General features: G+C 49.5%; 1 pseudogene; it reads right to left on the bottom strand.

Annotated features, from left to right (window-relative positions):
* Positions 1-2931: 2931 nt before the first annotated feature.
* Positions 2932-4641, bottom strand: LOC100402468 (small ribosomal subunit protein uS17 pseudogene; annotated as a pseudogene).
* Positions 4642-19185: the final 14544 nt, after the last annotated feature.

The raw sequence follows: 19185 nt of genomic DNA, 5'->3' as shown, positions 1-19185 counted from the left end.
CTTGCAGAGACGAGACTTGGATTCTGAGGCGAATTTAGGCAGAAAGGAGCCTGGGGTTGGGGTAGACAAGGACCCTTTTATGTGTGATCGGCAACCCTGCAGCTTCTCCCAGTCCCCGCATTATGTTGATTGCAGTTTAAATAGGTTGTAATTGTGGAAGCAAAAGAGAAACCCTGTAGTGGTGCTGTGGGCTGATTTGCATACCCTGAAAATTCATATGTTGAAGTCCTAACCCTCAGTCCTTCAGAATGTGACAGTATTTGGAAATGGGGGTCTTTAAAGTGGTAATTAAGTTAAAACGAGGTCATTTGGGTGAGCCCTAATCCAACATGGTTGGTGTCTTCATAAGAAGAGGAAATTAGGACACAGACACACACAGGGAAGACTGTGAAGATACAGCCGGAAGACAGCCATCTACAAGCCAAGGAGAGAGACCTCAGAAGGAACCAAGCCTGCTGACACCTTGATCTCAGACTTCCAGCCTCCAGAACTGTGAGAAGATACAATTCTATTGTTTAAGCCCCCAGCACATGATACTTTGTTACAGGCAAAGCCCTGGGAAACTGGTTTTCAAAAGCCACGGCGAACTCCACCTTTCTTTGCCCCTTCCTGGGAGGCTGGCTCTGCTCCTCACCCAGCCTGGCTATGCTCCCAGCAGGATGCCATGGAGAGGAGGTCTCTCCTACCCCCTTCATCCCTGTTATACCATAGCTGCCGCCTTTGCAGGGGCTTCACCAGCAAAGCCCTCTTAGATACTGAAAAGCCATCTTCATCCTGAAGTTCCTGTTGGTCATTTGCTTCCAGCTGTCTCTAAGAATTAAACCTTTGCCATCTCCTCACGGTGTATGCTTTGGCAGAAGATGAAGCCAGAGTCAGTTGTTTTCCTTTAAATAGGAGATGGAATTTTCCCCTATGTAAAAATAATGGTGCCCAATTCTTGTGGGAGGTGGACGGGGCTGTCGCTGGCACTGCAGGTCTTCCTTTCCCTCGGAAATAGCCCCACAATGGCCTCATTTTCTAAAACTTGCAACTCAGCGAGTACTTAGCCTTTAGCAAGAAGAATCCACTCTACTAAAGCTGAAAAGAGAGGGATCCATTTGGCGATGTAGGCAAGCAGTCAAATAGTGGAAATGGAAGAGTTCTCGTGTTCGTCCACCAGCCTTGGGGTTCAGGCATTGAGCCTCGATGGACTCCTGGTGAAAGACAGAGATGTGCATTCGGGCTTTAGCTTCTCCTACACCTGATTGGGACGTTGAATAAAAAAGTGGGATATGGAGGTGGGGAAGGTAAATAGTGTTGGCAAATAGCAAGTTTGGAGGGGGAGGGGAGGAGCCCTGAGAAGCCAGGGGCAGTTGAAGGGGACTGTGGACAGGCAGGGAAAGGCATGGCATGAAGGGAAGCATTTTTTTCATTGGCCACAGACAAGGTGATCTGAAGACCTTTGGTTGTGAGCAGGTCTTTTTTTTTTTTTTTGAGATAGAGTTTTGCTCTGTTTTCGAGGCTGGGGTGCAATGGCGCAATCTCAGCTTACTGCAACCTCCCCTTCCTGCGTTCAAGCGATTCTCCTGCCTCAGCCTCCCGAGTAGGTGGGACTACAGGTGTGTGCAACCACATCTGGCTAGTTTTTATATTTTTAGTAGAGACAGGATTTCACCATGTTGGCCAGGCTGGTCTTGAATTCCTGACCTCAGGTGATCTGCCTGCCTCGGCCTCCCAAAGTGCTGGGATTACAGATGTGAGCCACCACGCCCGGCCAGCAGGTCTTAAATAGGCTTGACCCTCACAAATCTATTTAACAAGCCCTGACACCCTGCAAGATCTCAGAGCAGGCTTCAGGCCGACATCTCTTGCCTTAAAATAACAGAGGAAGCCCAGGCTGCCTTTTGCCCTCATCCTGGAAGAAGAATCTGTAAAATCCAATTTTTTAACGGAATGGTAAAAGGTAAACAAATCAGCTTGTTTGGGGTGGGGTGGGGAGGAAAAGGGTGGTGATAGCTTATGGGTAGTGGGGGTTGCTCCACTTTGCGATGGGAACCGGAAAGATAATCTTTCTGGAGCATTGAGGGCTCCAGTTAGAATCTTCCTTCCCTGACAAGGGGTTTCCTTCCATTGTTGTGTGGTCTTGAGGCCCCCTCCCTTAGCTCTTGGGGGTGGGCAGTAACAGTGGAGGATATGTAACAAGGGTTGAAGAGTCAGAGGGGCTGAGCTGGAGATCTGGAGGAGGAACCCTGGGCTTCGCAGCCATTTCGGGGGCAGGGGAGCCTGCAGGGCCTCTGAGAAACATCTTTGAGATTTGGGGGCTCCTACCCTTCCTAGCCCCTGCCCACTCACACTCCCCAGCGTCTCTGCACATTTCCAAAGAGCCCATTCCGACCCGGCTGCTCCTCCCTCCCTTCCCCCTCCCCCTCTCCCTCCACCTCCCCACTTTCCCAGTCCTACCATTTCCTTGTTTACCCTGCAGTCTGATGAGGGGAGAGAGCTAGAGAGCTGCCTGCCTCACGAGTAAGTTTCCTGGCAAATTAGCTGCAGGGATTGAAATCCATTTTGATTCTGCCCATTATTAAGTATTATTATTTCTGCTGTTCATTACCAGCTTGTTTTCTTGATCAACTCTTGGGAACAAAGGCCTCTTCAAAGCACTTCCCACAGCGCGGCCTGTGTGGCCACCACCACTGTGCCCCAGTCGGGAAGTAAACTGCACCGACCACCATAGCATGTGGAGCTCTTTGGGGTACAAACAAGGAGCAAGGTCTTTTCCCTGCTGGCTTGAGAGAAGGCACAGGGCAGGTCAGATCACCTTGGCCCCCTTCCAAGGTTGCCAGCCTTTCCAGAGGAGCCATACGAGAAAAGCCATTCTTACTTTTTTCTGGCAGGGGTGGGGAATGAGAAAATAACTTTATTTCATTGTGGGGAGTAGGCAAACGTCCAGCTTTAGAACTTCTGGAACTGCTTCTTGGTGCCGGTGGCGTTAGTGACTTTGAGCACATTGAGGTGCACCGTCTTGCTCAGGGGCCAGGACTCGTCCACTGTGATGATGTCGATCTGGACGCAGGGGACAGGTGTACGGGCATATTTTTATGGCTCTTCTTGAAGCCATTGTACTTGCAAATGTAATGGAGATAGTCTTGGCTGATGACAGTGGTCTTCTGCCTCTTCATCTTGGTCACCGTGCCAGAGATGATCTGTCCTTGAATGGAGACATTAGCAGTGAAGGGGCATTTCTTGTCAATGTAGGTGCCCTCGGTAGCCTCTTTGGATGTCTTGAAGCCCGGACCAAGGTTCTTGTAGTACTGCAGGAGCTTCTCCTTGCCAGTTTCTCCCAGCAGGACCTTCTTCTTGTTTTGAAAGACGATTGGCTGCTTTTGGCCGGCTCGCTCCGTCTGTAATTCATACTCAGATCTAAGCCCAGGGTTATTTTAGCTTGTATGCTCTGGAAGGCCTCCCAGGGCCTGCAGAATTCATCATCTAAACCAGAATCGCCCCTCTCACACTCCCAACACCTTTCAGCGAGGATCATTCTCCAAGACCCAAGGTTGCCCACCCAGGATTCACTCCTTATGTAGCACATAGGGATTCAGAATTAAATACCAAAACCACAGGCTCCTGGATTCGCCCTTAGAAGTCAGTTTCCACAGGATTAACCCTTAAGACCAGAGAACTCCAAAAACACCTTTCTTAAGCTTGGATTTTAAGAAAGTAACTCCTAAAACACTGGAGCCTCCACGAAAGCGCTGAGCTCCCAGGATTTAGGAAGCACCCATCTGGATACACACAAAAGCATGTGCCCTCCGCCTCAGTTAATCCCTAGGAAATCACAGATGTCTGGAATTAATCCCCAATCTTGGGCACTGGGCCCTGCCCTCCCAGACACATCCCTGAAGCCCATGCGGACGCCGAAGCCTGGGCTTCAGCCCCGAGCCCACACCTGAATCTCATTCTTACTTTTAATGTCGTTGAAAAACAGATAAGCTATAAGCACAGTAAAGTCCATCAATTTTAAGTGTACAAGTCTATGATTCTTTACGTATGTATAGACCCATAGTCACCCAGGTCGACATAGAGACTATTTTTAACACCTGCCCCAGAAGCTCCCTTGTGTTCCCTCCCACTTTCTATTCCTCCAAAGGTAACCATTATTTTGACTTCTAATCTGTTTTTTTTGGAAACGGGGTCGCCTGGGCTGGAGTGCAGTGGTGTGGTGGTGCAGTCACAGCTCACTGCAGCCCCGACCTCCTGGGCTCAAGCCATCCTCCTGCCTCACTCTCCTGAATAGCTGGGACTGCAAGCTCATGCCACCATGCCTGGCTAATCTTTTATTTTGTATAGAGACATGGTCTCAGTATGTTGCCCAAGCTGGTCTCAAACTCCTGGGCTCAAGTGATCCTTCCATCTTGGCCTCCCAAGTGCTGGGATTATAGGTGTGAGCCATCATACTCGGCTAATTTATCTGTTTTTGAACTTCAAATAAATAGAATCATAGAGCATCTATTCTTGTGTGTTTGGCTTCTTTTACTCAACGTTGTCTGGGATGTTCATCTGTGTTGTTTCTGTAGCAGTAATTCGTTCTTTTTCAATGCTGTATAGTGTGTTACTGTATGAGTATACCGTGATTCGTTTATCTGCTCTCCTGTTGATGGGCATTTAGGTTGTTTCCAGTTCAGGCTGTTGTGAATAAAGCTGCTACGTGCATTTGTGTGCAGGGCTTTTGGTGCATACAAGCACTTGTTTCTCTTGGCTGTATATCTTGAAATACAATTGCTGGGTCATAGGATAGTCAGTAAAGCCACGCCTGATTTCTCAAAGAGCAAGCAAAAAGAGGACAATGGTCTGAAAGATAAATGATGACATTTCAGTCATCATGTGGGAGGGGAGAGGCTTTTACTCCTGTGTGTGGTAAGTGGTTGCAAATATGGCCCCCAATGAGTTATACCTCTGGATATCCACACACATGGGTAGTCCCCTCTCATGTTGAGTTGAGCCACATTACTTGCTTTGGCCAATGGAACGCCAGCAATGGCATGAAAAAGAAGACCATCAGCAAAGGCACGAGGCAAGCATGATTTGACAGGCACTTGAGTGTTGAGACTTGCCTACTGCTATAGTCTGAACATTGGTGCCCCTCCAAAATTCCTGCGTTGAAACCAAATCCCCAATGTGATGATATTAAGAGGTGGGGTATTTGGGAGGTGATTAGGTCACAAAGGCTTCACTCCCATAAATGGGATGAGTGCTCTTATAAAAGAGGCTTGAGGGAGCCCGTTTGTCCCTTCTGCCATGTGAGGACTCAGGGTAAAGGCACTATCTATGAAGCAGAGACCCCTCACCAGACATGGAATCTGCTGGTAGCTTGACCTTGGACTTCCCAGCCTGTAGAACTGTGACTGCTAAATATCTGTTGTTTGTAAATTACCCAGTCTAAGGGATTTTGTTATTGAAACTAGAGCCGACTAAGACAGTTACCTCATCTACTACCCTCAATATGTGAAATGCCTGGCCTGGCCTCCTTGAGAGGAAAAGACAACATGAAGAGAACAATCTGGATGTGGGGAATTAGGGAGTGAGAGTTGGAGGATTGCTCGTTACCTCAAGATAACCTAGCCTGTACAGCTATTAGTACCAGAAGTAAGGTTCAGCTATAACAAAAAGCCCCAAGGTGTGTGGTACTGGCTTAGGGTTGGGTAGTAGATGGCAAGGAGGCTGGAAGGATAGTGACCTATTTATACAGTGGCTAAACATTTGAAAAACTGGGACTGGGTCTTGCTGGTGTCAGTGTTTCCTCCCTCCACTATCTTCTACTCACAAATTCCATTACTCTTTTTTTTTTTTTTTTTTGAGACAGAGTCTCGCTCTGTCACCCAGGCTGGAGTGCAGTGGTACGATCTCAGCTCACTGCAGCCTCCACTTCCCGAGTTCAAGCGATTCTCCTGCCTCAGCCTCCCAAGTACCTGGGACTACTGGTGCCTGCCACCACATCTGGCTAGTTTTGATATTTTTAGTAGAGAAGGTTTTGCCATGTTGGCCAGGCTGATCTCAAACTCCCGACCTCAGGTAATTTGCCAGCCTTGGCCTCCTGAAGTGCTGGAATTACAGGTGTGAGCCACCGCACCTGGTCACAGATTCCATTACTTTCTTACCTGTACCAGTACGACTCTTCTCTTTTATACAAATTTTCCTTGTCTTTTCTTCCTTTCACTCTCCCTTTCTTTGTGGCTCTTCTAACTCCACAATTCTCTCACTCCAGTCTGACAGGAGAATGAGAAAGGGAGATATTTGGAAGTGGTGGCACAAGTTTAAAGCCAGGCTCCCAAGCACCAATTTCAGAAAAGAGCTTTTAGAGCTGGTCCCCGTCATGACCCATCTGGGCTGCAGAAGCACTGGGGATAGGCCTTTAGAGATCTGGGTTACTAATTCGAAGTGTGGCTTTTACACTCATTGTTAGTTGATCACCTGTAACAGTGTATTACCCCCTCACAGTTCCTTTGAACACTGGACTTGGGGTCAGCTGACTCCCAAGTTCTCCTCCTAGCTCTACTGCTACCAATCAACGTGTCCTTTCAGGCATCCCTTCAACTCTTTGAGCCCTCTTTCTTCGTTACAGCCTGTACGTGGGGGCAATTATAGTGGCCCCAACTTCACAGAGCAGTGGTGAGACTGCTGAACAATGCTGGTGGAAGCCGTTTGGGCTGGGCAAAGCATCATGCAAGTGCAAGACAATGTGGTGCTGTTATCTGCAGGAACTGCCATTGACATGAATTGTTTTACTTTGGGGCAATGAGTTTTGAGTTTTTCCAGGTTATTTTGCTTTATGGCCTCTCTCCTTAGCAGTCCACATAAATTTGGAGTGCTCAGGAACAACAGCAGTCTCCGGAAGCTTTCTCTCACTATCTCCATCTACAGGGGCTATCGTTTTTACAAGAGGCTTGTGGCTTGTTTCAGGAAGAACAGTTTGGGAGTTGGTCACCTTCCCGGCTGGAACTGAATCATATCTGTACGTACCACCAAAGCTGCTTTTGCATTCAATTTCCTCTTGTGTGGAACCAGCAGTGGGTTGTTAATTGGCGGCTCAAGGGCAGGCTTCAGGAGGTTTCCTGATTATGTGCAAAGTTCTGTGGGAGGGGGGTGCACGCATGTGGACATACCCTATGTGTCCACTCGTGTGTCTGTCTTGTTCTGTGAAGAGAGGCCTTAGGGTCCATCAGATTGTCACAAGTGGATTCTGGGAAACTAAAAACCTTCAGGATTAGATCTTCACTGTGAAACTGGGATTTTACGACACCAGCAAGAAGCTCTTGATGTCGAGAACTATTGTTCCAAAAAGGAAAACCACCCAATAGCTGCTACAGCTAGCCCCACAGCCATGCGGAGGTGTCAGCAGGTGTGAGCAAAGCTATGTCCCTGTCAGAATGGACGTTCCTTCTTCCCGGCGGATCCATGTGTGGGCACTTCATGCCAGGCTGGCGACATGTTTTGGCAAAAAGGTAGTTGTACTCCCGTGTTATGTTGAAAAGCATAGACACTATGGAGGGAGGATTATTTTATTCCCTTTTCTCTTTCTTTCAAAGACTCGATTTTCCCTCCCTTTTTAAGGTACAAACACCAACCTCACATTAGAGGCAGGAGCATTGAGCACTCAAAGTTAAAGTGGGAATCTTGACTCACTGGGCCTTGACAAACAAACAATGGAACTCTCCCAACCATGGTGGCTCTTTTACTTTTTATTTTTATTTAAAAAAATGCCGATGGAAGGGGATGTGTGAAATTAAACAAATGATTTCTCAGGAAAGGCTTTGCTGAGAATTATCTTTCAGGGGCAACCCACACGTAATCCACAATAAAGAGGATAGATTTAGGGACTGAGTTCCTCGGCGTACTATGGAGTCCCTGCTCACAGTATGAGCCTGTGAGTACAGAAACAGAACAGGCTTGTGCAGCGGCATTGACTCTGGGTTGAATAACGTGAGGGAGATTGGGCTGATCAAACGCGCATGACGGATCCTGCAGGGAGGTGCTGCTTGGTGATTGTTGTGGCGGAGAAAGAATTTTATCCTGAGATGAATGGTGCTTCCCTATTCAGGGACTGTTCCACCTGGGGGTGGAGGCATTTGGAAATAGGGGTGCATTTTTGGTTGTCACAATGACTAGGGGGTGCTACTGGAATTTAGTAGGCAGGGGGCCAAGGACACTTAACATCCAACAATGGGGGGGACTGTCCCATACAATGGGGATTTGTCCAGGCCCAAATGCGAATAGGGCTCCCATTGACAAACATGGCTCATTCCTGCAAAGAAAGTTCCAGGTGTCCTTTCTAAGGAACCAATTGGTTCATTAGAGACTAAGAATGGTTTTTCAAGGTGACCCAAGGGATCGCGGCAGGGATTACTTTGTGTAAGAGAGCTGGTGAACTTATTGAAATCCTGTGCATCCTGCAGCCCAACCAGGCTGCAGAGATGCCCGGACACTTGCTTTAGGCCTGGACGAGGGCACCTGGAGGGAGGTGTGAGGGTCAGAGGGGAGGGGAGGGTTGTGTTGCTGGGTAAGGCAGCCAGTTCCCACAAATGGAGACCCACGGGTGGCAATCTCCCCCCTCCGCCCAGAGTGAGAAAGCTGCAAAGTCCGAGAAGCATGGATGCCCGTGACAGGGGATTTAGTATGGGGCAGAATCAAGGGGTTGTCCCAGAGGAAAAGGCAGAGGGGACCTTTCTGGAGGCCAGGCAGGCCTTGACTAGACAGAAAACGGGCCTGCTGATGACTTTATTCTGGTCCACCCCTGCTTCTTCAGGGAAAGAACATGGCCTCTGGCTCCACTGGTACCCTGCAGGAGCCCAGCGCAGTGTGGAGGACTTGGCAAAACTGCAAGCACCCTATTGTGTTCTCACCCTATGCTGGCTGTGGGAGTTGCCTCTGGGAAGTGGGTCTTCAGTGGGTAGGAGGCACCAGGGTGCCACAAAAGCTGCGCCATTTACCCACCCCACAAAAGGAGAGGCATGAGGGTGTTGCAAGCTCAGCCAACTGTCATTGTCTGCTTCCTGCTCATCCCGTGTCCCACAGCTCTGTGGCTGGGTCAGGCCAAGGGGCTTTAAAAGCAGGTATTGAGGTCAGCCCTTAGCCAGCATTTTGTCTTCTGCTAATCCATGGTTTGCAAGGCAAAGGCAGGAGATGACAGTGGCAGGGACAGAACTCAAGCGCTGGCAGAGGGAGAGGGAGCTGACTTTCCACAGGGGCTAGGGGAGGGGATCTGGCCCAGCTGCTGACATTTTTACAAAACAAATAAGTACGAGCCCATGCTGGTGACCTCAGTGTGATGGAAAAAGATGGTCAGCGGCATGTCTGCCGGAAATGGCATGTTTCTCAGCCCACCTGTTAGGAAGCAGAAAGGCAGATGTTGAGTCATATCATTCCACCGAACAGTTATCAAGCACCGACTGCGTGCCAGGCATGGCCCTGTGCATTTGATGTGGGTTAGCACACTCAATCCTCCCAGCCATCCCAGATCAAGGGCTCCAGTGTGGTTTCCAGTTCTGAGATACGGAAACTGAGGCAGAGGTGTTAGTTTCCCCATCCAAGGCCGGTCAGCTAAGAAGTGGTGGGAAAGGGGTGTGAATCCTGGCAAGCTGGCCACAGAGCCTGTGGCGTGAGCACCAGCACCCAGGCCGGCTGCCAGGAGCCTCAAAACAGGTCCTGTGAAGGGGGATTTTTGTGTACTTGTGTATGTGCATGTGTTCCAGTTATCTATTGCTGCATAATGAATCACTCCTAAACGCAGTGACAAAAAACACAACTACCATGTTATTATTATCTCTCACTCTTCTGGGGATTGACTACCCTTCGCTAGTTTTTTCTATCTGTCTCTGTTTCTGTCTGTCTCTTTCTGTTCCTCTCTCTCTCTCTCTCCCTCTCTTTCTCTGTCTCATGCAGTTGTCTCCAGACTATGCCTCGGGCTGAAGTTGTATATTTTTAAAATTTTTACTTTTATTTTTTTAAGACAGAGTCTTGCTCTGTCACCCAGGCTGGAGTGCAGTTACGTGATCTTGGCTCACTACAACCTCTGCCTTCGGGGTTCAAGCAATTCTGCTGCCTCAGCCTCCCAAGTAGCCAGGATTACAGGCATGTGCCACCATGCCCAGCCAATTTTTGTATTTTTAGTAGAGATGGGGTTTTGCCATGTTGGCCAGGCTGGTCTCGAAGTCCTGACCTCAGATGATCCGCCTACCAAAGTGCTAGGATTACAGGTGTGAGCCGCCACAGCTGGTCTCTCTCTCTCTCTTTCTTTCTTTCCTTTCTCTCTCTTTCTCTTGCTCCTTCCTTCCTTCCTTCCTTCCTTCGAGACAGAGTCTCTCTCTGTTGTCCAGGCTGGAGTGTAGTGGCATGATCTTGGCTCACTGCAACCCCTCCTGGGTTCAAGCAATTCTCCTGCCTCAGCCTCCTGAGTAACTGGGATTACAGGCTCCCACCACCACGCCCTGCTAATTTTTGTATTTTTAGTAGAGTTGGAGTTTCCCCATGTTGGCCAGGCTGGTCTTGAACTCCTGACCTAAAGTGATCCACCTGCCTCCGCCTCTGCCTCCCAAAGTGCAAGGATTACAGGCATGAACCACTGCACCCAGCCTCTTTCTTTTATTTTTTAAAAATCTGTGAGGGCCTCAACTCTCTGTGAATGAAGCTCAAATTTATTCTGGAGTCACTGCCATTGGTGACCAGACTCTAAATGAATAAGGATGCAGAGCCTTGCCTAATGATCTCTGTGCTGCCCCCATCAGTTTCCCTGCTAGGCCAGGCATTGAACTGGGACTTGGGGCTATACCACTCCTGCTCCTGGACAAGATGGCAACTATCAGCCATGGGAACAACATTCTCCCCAACCCCTGTCCTGCAGAAATTTGCCTCTGGTTTCTATAAATGTACCTGGAGGAGGCCCTAAGCACAGGCAGAGAGACAGTGGGATTATCAGATGTTGAGAGCGCCCTGGCCCTGAACTGTTCTCCCCATCCAGGTGTGATCCTGCTCTTGTCTTTCTTGCTACTTCAGTGCTATGGGTTGAACTATGCCCCACACCCCATTCATCTATTGAAGCCCTAACTCCCAGGACCTCAGAATGTGGCTTTATTTATTTATTTATTTAGTAGAGACAGGGGTTCGCCATGTCATCCAGGCTGGTCTTGAACTCCTGATCTCAGGTGATCCACCCACCTCGGCCTCCCGAAGTTCTGGGATTACAGGTGTGAGACACCATGTCTGGCTGAGTTAGGGCCTTTAAAGAGGTGATTAAGTTATAATGAGGCCATTAGGATGGGGTTAATCCAGTCCAACTGGTGTCCCTAGAAGAAAATTTGGACACATGAGAGACACTGGCAGGGTGAAGACACAGTAAGGAGGCGGCCGTGCGCAAGCCAAGGAGAGAGGCCTCAGGGGAAACCAAGCCTTGATCTTGGACTTCCAGCCATCAGAACTATGAGAACATAAATATCTGTTGCTGAGGCCACTTAGCCTGTGGTCTTTTGTTGCGGCAGCCTGAGCAGAACTGACACATTCATCCTGCATCCCTGTGAGAGAAGCCTCCTTCAGGTGAGGTGACCAAGGTGAGCCCAGGCCTCCAGAAGGCCACTTCCTAATTACCCAGGAAGGGAGGGAGAAACTCTCCCCATCCTGTCTTGGAAGTACATAAGGTTGCTTTGATTTGATTAACTGGTGGTCACCCAGGGGACCCTGGACTTGCCAGTGAAGGGTCAGCTCAGGATAGGCAGGAGGCTGGCACAAAGTGTCAGCCAGTCTGGGAGCAGGAGGACACCATTGGCAGCAGGGCAGCCCCTCAGCCTGGCGCCAGAGGGGTTGTGGTCTGCAGGTGCCTCCAGGCCTTGTCTGACTCACACAGCTCCCCAAATGTCCCAGGTCTGCCCCTGGGGGTGTGCAGTTTGGCTCCAGCTTTGTCAACACTCTGGAGTTGATATAGGCACTGAGTGACTGGAAAAGCAGCCCGGACTGCAGCCACCCAAAGCCCAGCCCACTCCTGGGTGCAGGGTGAGCAGCCCTTCCTCCTTCCTTGGCTGTTTCCAATGTACATGAATCCAGCGCCCACCTGGCCCCGACGCATTTTTGATTTTGCTACATTCTTCGCATTGTCCTGATGTGAATAATTTAAACTGACACAGAAAGGACAGGTCTTGCTACAAAAGGAAGGCTGTCAGCTCTCTGAACCTCCGTTTATTATCGCCTCCTGAACTAATTGCTTCCCTGTTCTGTTCGATTTGCTTGTTCTAGAACCTTTCTCTAGTGCTCTCTCTTTTTTTTTCTTTTGAGAAAGAGTCTTGCTCCATCACCCAGGCTGGAGTGCAGTGGCACAATCTTGGCTCACTGCAATCTCTGCCTCCTGGGTTCAAGAGATTCTCCTGTTTTAGCCTCCTGAGTAGCTGGGATTACAGTCATGCACCATCACACCCGGCTAATTTTTGATTTTTAGTAGAGACAGGGTTTCACCATGTTGGTCAGGCTGGTCTCAAACTCCCGACCTCGGGTGATCTGCCTGCCTTGGCTTCCCAAAGTGCTGGGATTACAGGGGTGAGCCACTGTGCCCTGCCTCTTGTTCTCTCTTGCTCGACACACATGCATGCATGCACATGAACATGCCACACATGTGCACACAGACACCATTCTCCCCCTCCCCCCAGGTGTCAGTGGACAGAGTGTGTGATATTTGTGTGTCTGTCTCTGGGATACAGTTTGTCTCTCGGTGTGAATTGCTCATCTTGTCTGCATTTCTCATCTCCCTTCTTTCCTTTGCCTCTCTCTGCTGTTTGCATATGTGAGGGAAAGAGCTGCTTCATTTGTGAAGTGGTCTTATTTCACAGCCTCATTTTGCAATCACACAGCATGGAGCTCTCTTGGGGGTTAAGTGGGGAAGGCAGAAGATAGCGTCATGGAGAATTCATCATCTTTCCCCAGGAAAGCTGTGAATTTCCCGAAGATATAAGGGACAAGTTTGGGGCTCACAGACACTCAGGGGCTTTTGTGTGTCACCTCTACCTTCTGTGATGGGTACACAGAGCTGCAGCTGGCCACTGGCATTGTTTGAAGGGCAGCCCTGGCCTCTCTCAGCCTTGAACCAGGAAGCAGTTTGTATTTGTCAGGAGAGGGCATAGCCAGGATTTCCTGAAGGTTCTGGCCTCCAGCCTGCAACCCGGCACTATCCAATAGAAATATAATGCAAGCCACAAATGTGAGCCACATATGTATTAATAATTTTAAATGTTCGAGTGCCACATTAAAAACGTAGAAAGGAACAGGTGAAATTGACTTAATAATATATTTTGTTCAACCTGATGGATCCAAAATATTATCATTTCAACATGAAATCAGGAAAAAATTATTAACAAGGTATTTGACATTCTTCCCTTGGAACTCAGTCTTCAAAATCTGGTGTGCATTCTATTCTGACAGAGGATCTCAATTTCCCTGGGCCACATTTCAAGCGTTCGGTAGACACATGTGGCTAGTGGCCACTGTCCTGGACAGCACAGGCCCAGCCTAACCAAGCCTGAGGTCTGGAAGCTCTGTTTTGGCTGTCTAAACGGCAGCAATATGAGGCTGTCCTCTGTGTGTATGTCTGATGGGAAGACGATGAGGTGATGTGCGGGAAGTTCACTGAGCCATTATTCTCCCATTACCATCATTAGTAGTAATCATCATTAATGCACTGGCGTGGCCCACGTCCGGCCCTGTTGCTGCCTGCTTCCAGTTCACGTGGCATTCTGTGCCGGGGAATTGCTGACCCAGATTCTGTTTTGTTGGAGGGGTGGGGGGAGCTGGGGTGCAGTTTCCAGGTGCTCCTGGCCTGCCTCCTGGCTGAGGCCCCACCTACTAGGTGTGTGCTCCTCCTCCTTGCTTTAGGTACCAGGCACCCCTCCAGCTTCTATATATAGCGCTCTGTGGTGACAGCTGGCTATCTGATGACTCATCAGTTACCGTGGGCGTCTCCGGATGGAACCCTGAATATTTATTCAGAGGGTGCTTTTGCTAGTTTCTGGACCGACTCCTAGTAAGTCCTGCCTTTTGGGGGTTGTCTTAAAAAACCCCATGGAGATTAGGGGTTTGAAGACTCAGTGCACTCCTGGCTGAAGGCCTCTGGGGGCTTAACAAAGCCAGCAGGGCTTTGGGGAACTGGCCCCAGGTAAGCCTGTGAGCGCAGAGGAATGCATTCTCAAACTAAGGACTTGCGGGATCTCTCCTTGGTCATCTGTCCATCTAAGTATGTGGCTGGCCCCAGATTGCCCCTGGAAGTGGGGCTCGGGAGATGTTAGCTCTTTTCAGGAGCTGCAGGGCTCCCCCCATGTCTTTTCATTGGGGCATCAGGCACCCAGGGCTGGCTTTGGAGCTGGGTTTAATGTAGGCTGCTGTGCTCACCAGCTCCGCCATCCTGGGCAAGTCCCTTCTGCTCTCTGGGCTTCCGTTTCCTCCTCTGTGCAACACACTTGATACCAACAAGGCCGTCTAGCTCTGAGCATTGGAGGAGGTGCCGTCTGTAACAACTGTTAGTACTGCACAGCCCAGGGGCCCTATCACTTCGCTTTTCTCAGAAGCAGCCTTTGAGATGAGGATTCGTGTGGAAGCGATTTATTAAGGAAGTGCTCCCAGGAAACACGGAAGGGTATGGGGCAGGCTGGACTGAGAAGGGGAGGAAGCCAGTTTCAGACAAAATGGGTCTGTGGAAGAGTCTTAGTCTATCTGGGCTGCTAGAACAGAATACCATACACCGGGGGAGGGGGAGGGGTGCTGATAAACCACAGACACCTACTTTTCACAGTTCTGGAGGCTGAGAGGCCGAGAACAGTGTACCAGCAGGGTTGGGTTTTGGGGAGGGCCCTCTTCTGGGCTGTAGATTGCCAACTTTTCCTTGTGCTCTCACATTGCAGAGACAGGGAGAGAGAGCTCTCTGGGGTCGCTTTTTTGTTTTTTTTTTTGAGACGGAGTCTGGCTCTGTCACCCAGGCTGGAGTGCAGTGGCACGATCTCAGCTCACCACAGCCTCCACTTCCCGGGTTCAAGCGATTCTTCTGCCTCTGCCTCCCGAGTAGCTGGGACTACAGGCGCCCACCACCACGCCCGGCTAATTTTTTTTATTTTTATTTTTAGTAGAGACGGGGTTTCACCGTGTTAGCCAGGATGGTCTGAATCTCCTGACCTTGTGATCTGCCTGCCTCGGCCTCCCAAAGTGCTGGAATTATAGGTGTGAGCCACCGCGTCCGGCCTGGGGTCACTTTTATAAGGGCACTGACTCCTTTCATGAGGGCCCCACCCTTATGACCTCCCAAAGGAGGAGCTCTGATGGGCAAATGACACCTCAGAGCCTGTCTCGACTCCAGGCAAGAGTGTTGTACTTGCATGTTTCCTTGCACCTGCTAAGGGCTACCCTGAGTGTGGAGATTGAAACTCCTAGGTACATCTGGCTCTGAGTGGGAGGTGCCCCAGGCAGGCTTCCAAAGAGTCCCCGGCACAGGCTGTGAGAATTAGGAGAGGGGCGGCTATATGGGGTGGGGCAGGGGCTGGAAGTGATGTGGGTGTGGTGGAGCATCTAGTATCCTCCACCACCCCTTTGCTTATTTGTCCTCCCACCAGTGGGGGCCAGGCCAGCACCCCTGTATGGATGGGACTGGGACCCAGGAAGGAGGCTGGAGTCAGGAGGAGAGGCACCACCCAGGCCTTTCTCTTTATATGGGTGGAACCATCCCATGAACGAGTGGGATGAGGATGCCTGAGGAGCTTTTGGCTGAGTTTAGCTTCTGGGGTGCCCAACACTGGGCATGGATAGGGCTGGGCACAGACCCAAGATTCCAGTACCTCCAAGTGTTTGGTCCAGCACCCAGGCAGGGCGCCCTGAAGATGCTTCACCATCCACTGGGGTGGGGGTGGGGGAGTATTTGTTCCCTTCAGCTCAGCTGCCTTCTTCCTTCCTTTCATCACCTTGTCTAAGACTGGCTGGGTCTTTTCTCAAGGTCACTCCATTAACCAGGGATCCTTGGGTTCGTTCTCCACCTCTGGCTATCTCCGTGCCATGGGCCACCTGGCTTTTTCATTTTCTTATTTCCAACTTCCACCTTCCCTTCTGCAGTATTTGGCTGCTTTTCTTGGCCTGTCTGGACTTGAAGCAACTTGGCCCAAAGTCTGCCAGTCACCCTTTCTCAACCCCCCAACACTTCTGTGCCCTCAACCAGGGACAGGGGCTGTGGAATCCAGAGCGCACCAGGTCGCCTTCCCTAAATTTCCATTTTCCAGCAAAGATGAGTTTATTTTTCACTGTCAGGAATTCAGAGTTTGAATGATCTTACCACTGCTCTGTTCTTGGTGCAGCTGGGATTCTATTTATCACTGGGTTAGGAATTTCACTTCCTGCCTTTTCCATCGCAGAAGATTCTCTCCCCTCCCTACCGTTCCTCTTCTCCTTTTCCCCCTTCTTCTCTCCTTTCCTCTTTTCCCTTCCCCTCTGCCTACTTTTCCATCCCTCCCCTTTCTCCTTTCCTTCCTCACCCTCCTCTTCCCCCCTTTCCATTTTGTTCCCCTTCTCCATTCTTCCCCTCTTCTCTTCCCCCCTTCCCTGCCCTTTTCTGTCCCCCTCCTTTCTCCTCTTCCCTTTTTGTCTCTTCCCTCTCCTCTCCCTCTTCCGCCCCTCCCCCACAGAGTGTTTTGCTGTCCTCAGGGTGACAGTGGATCAGGCCAGCCCTGGGGATGGGTGGGAGGGCAGCTGAGAATACACAGGCAGGAGAGGGCACAAAAAAGAGATATATCGACAAGTAGCTAGGGACCATGTTCCTGCTTCAGCTACAAACTGTGCCAAGCGCTGAAAGTCACTACAGAGGCAGTCATTATTTTGATTTTCACCTTACAAAAAATGCTTCACCCAGGGCATGGTATCCACTTGGTATTCAGTAACAGTCAAATTGGAAAAGGAGGCTTTCAAAGAGTCATTAAGACAAACACTGTTTGAAAATTATACAGAAATTCTATTTAGCTATTTGAAAATGAAAGAGTATTATATTGTCTTTGTAAAAATGCTTTTTCTTCCAGTTGCTCACTGATTTTTTTTCCTCCGGTTGCAGTGGCTGATTAGTGTTTTCGTAGCATCGCCCCCAGTTCGCCGCAGACCTGCCGTTCCATGGAGTCTAATGTTGCAAAGCTTTTGCTGAGGAACTGCCAGGGGTCTCTGGGAATCTCACTCAGGTTGCCAGGACCAGAGAGCCATCAGCCAGCCTTGACACAGAACTGCACACGTGTCTGGCTAATGTGACCATCCCTCAATAAGGGTGCTGCTCACTGGGTTTCCCTACACAGACTTCCCTCCTGGGGAACACAGACTTCCCTCCTGGGGAACTAAGCATGAAAGATCTCCCCCAGGAATTGTTTAGTGACAGCTTAAGCTAGGCGAGCCTCTCTGCCTCACTAAGCTCAGCTGAGGTCAGAGTTGCGGGGTGTGATGCCCACCACACCCGGCAGTTAACCTCACACAAAGGGAAAACTCTCTCCTCACCTTGCCTGCCTGCCTCCCGGCTTGTGGGCAATTTTGCCAGTGTTTTCTATTCATCACAAAGGAGAGGGGCAGGTGGCGGCAGGGTGGTCAGTGGGAACAGTCATTACAAAGGAAGAAAACTCAAACCATATTGCTATCTAAGGCACTGTGCTAAGTGCTGGCATTATTGGTAAAAATCCACATATAACACAGAAAAATCTATGGACCATCTAGAAATCCTAAGTTCTTGACCCTTGAACTCCTTCTTTAAGAAGATCACTTGTTCACGGAGGGACCCCTGGGCTAGACTCCTTCCATATTCCCTTGGCTGCTTCTCCCAGCACTTGGGGTCCTTTGCCTGAGGCTCTCTGGCTTCGTGAGTGGGCAGCCCTTCCTAATGCCTCCACCTCTGACTGTCAGGATTTGGTGGGTAGATGCTCCAGTCTCCTCATCTCTCGGGCAGGATGATCTGAGATGTGTTCCACACTGTCAACCAGGGGTATCCTGCAGGACCCAGCCCCATTTGCCCCAGCAAATTCGGACAAATGGGTGGGAGCCCATTTATCAATACAGCCTCTGACTGCCCCCCTGGCTTTCTTCGTGTCCTTACTGCCCTACTGATGCTTCCTGGAATCACCTCCGAAAGAAACTGCTTGCATGCAAAGCCTTGCCTCAGGTTTTGCTTAGAAGGGAGCAAGACACTTCCAATCTAAATTAAGCCTCCCTGTTCTTCCTCAGGGCACTCCCCCCACCCCACTTAATAGCACTCATCATGATCTGTAATTGTGCATTTGTTTGTGTATCTATTTGTTTAATGAGGGCAGAGACAATGTCTATTTTGTTCACTGCTAAATCCCTGCACATCACTCAACCCAGAGCTTAACATGTGGTAGATGCTCAACATACATTCTGTTGAAGGAATGAATGCAATCTCATTAGAGCTTCCTAATTTTTCACCCTTTGGGATGGTTCAAAAACCTGAACTCAAAGTTTTCTGACACTCCTTCCAATGAGAAGTGAGGTCTTTCTCTCCTTGAATCTGTATATGCTGGTGACAGCTTCAACTAAGAGAATGACAGGGCTAGGTCATAAAAGGTCACACAGCTTCTGCCCTGGAGTCCTGAGTGACTGTCATGTAAGAACTCTGACTACCTTCAGCCAGCCATGCTGAGAGGAAGCCCAATTAACATGAAGGGACAACACATAGGTGCAGAGATCCACAGTCCCAGCTGAGCCCAGTATCCAAGTCATTTCAGCCTAAGTACCAGATGTGTCAATGAAGGAGCTTCTGGATGATTCCAGTCCCTAGCTCTTTACAAGTCTTCTCAACTGAGACCCCAGACATTGTGGAGCAGAGGGAGGGAGATCCACAATGCTTTGCCCCATCCAAATTCCTGACTTATAGAAACTTCAAGCATAAGAAAATGGTTGTAAGCTGCTAAGTTTTGGAGTAATTTGTTATGCAGAAATAATTGGAACACCCCAATTGTGAGTTTATTAATTCTGCCTTTATTCAAAAGTCATTTATGAAGTTCGTACTATGTGCCAGGTGATGGTTACACAGCAGCAAACAAGGGAAAGATCCCTACCTTCTGGGAACTTACAATCTAAGGGCTGCTGTTGTAACAGTATCTGACAAAAGTCTACATGTTGCTTTTTAACAATAATGAGTAGATTTTTCTGAAACCACTTCCA

Source organism: Callithrix jacchus, chromosome X (assembly GCF_049354715.1).
Source record: "Callithrix jacchus isolate 240 chromosome X, calJac240_pri, whole genome shotgun sequence".
In the NCBI taxonomy this organism is placed as follows: domain Eukaryota; kingdom Metazoa; phylum Chordata; class Mammalia; order Primates; family Cebidae; genus Callithrix; species Callithrix jacchus.
The sequence above is the reverse complement of the archived record's forward strand: the minus strand, read 5'-3'. Positions and strand labels throughout refer to the sequence as shown.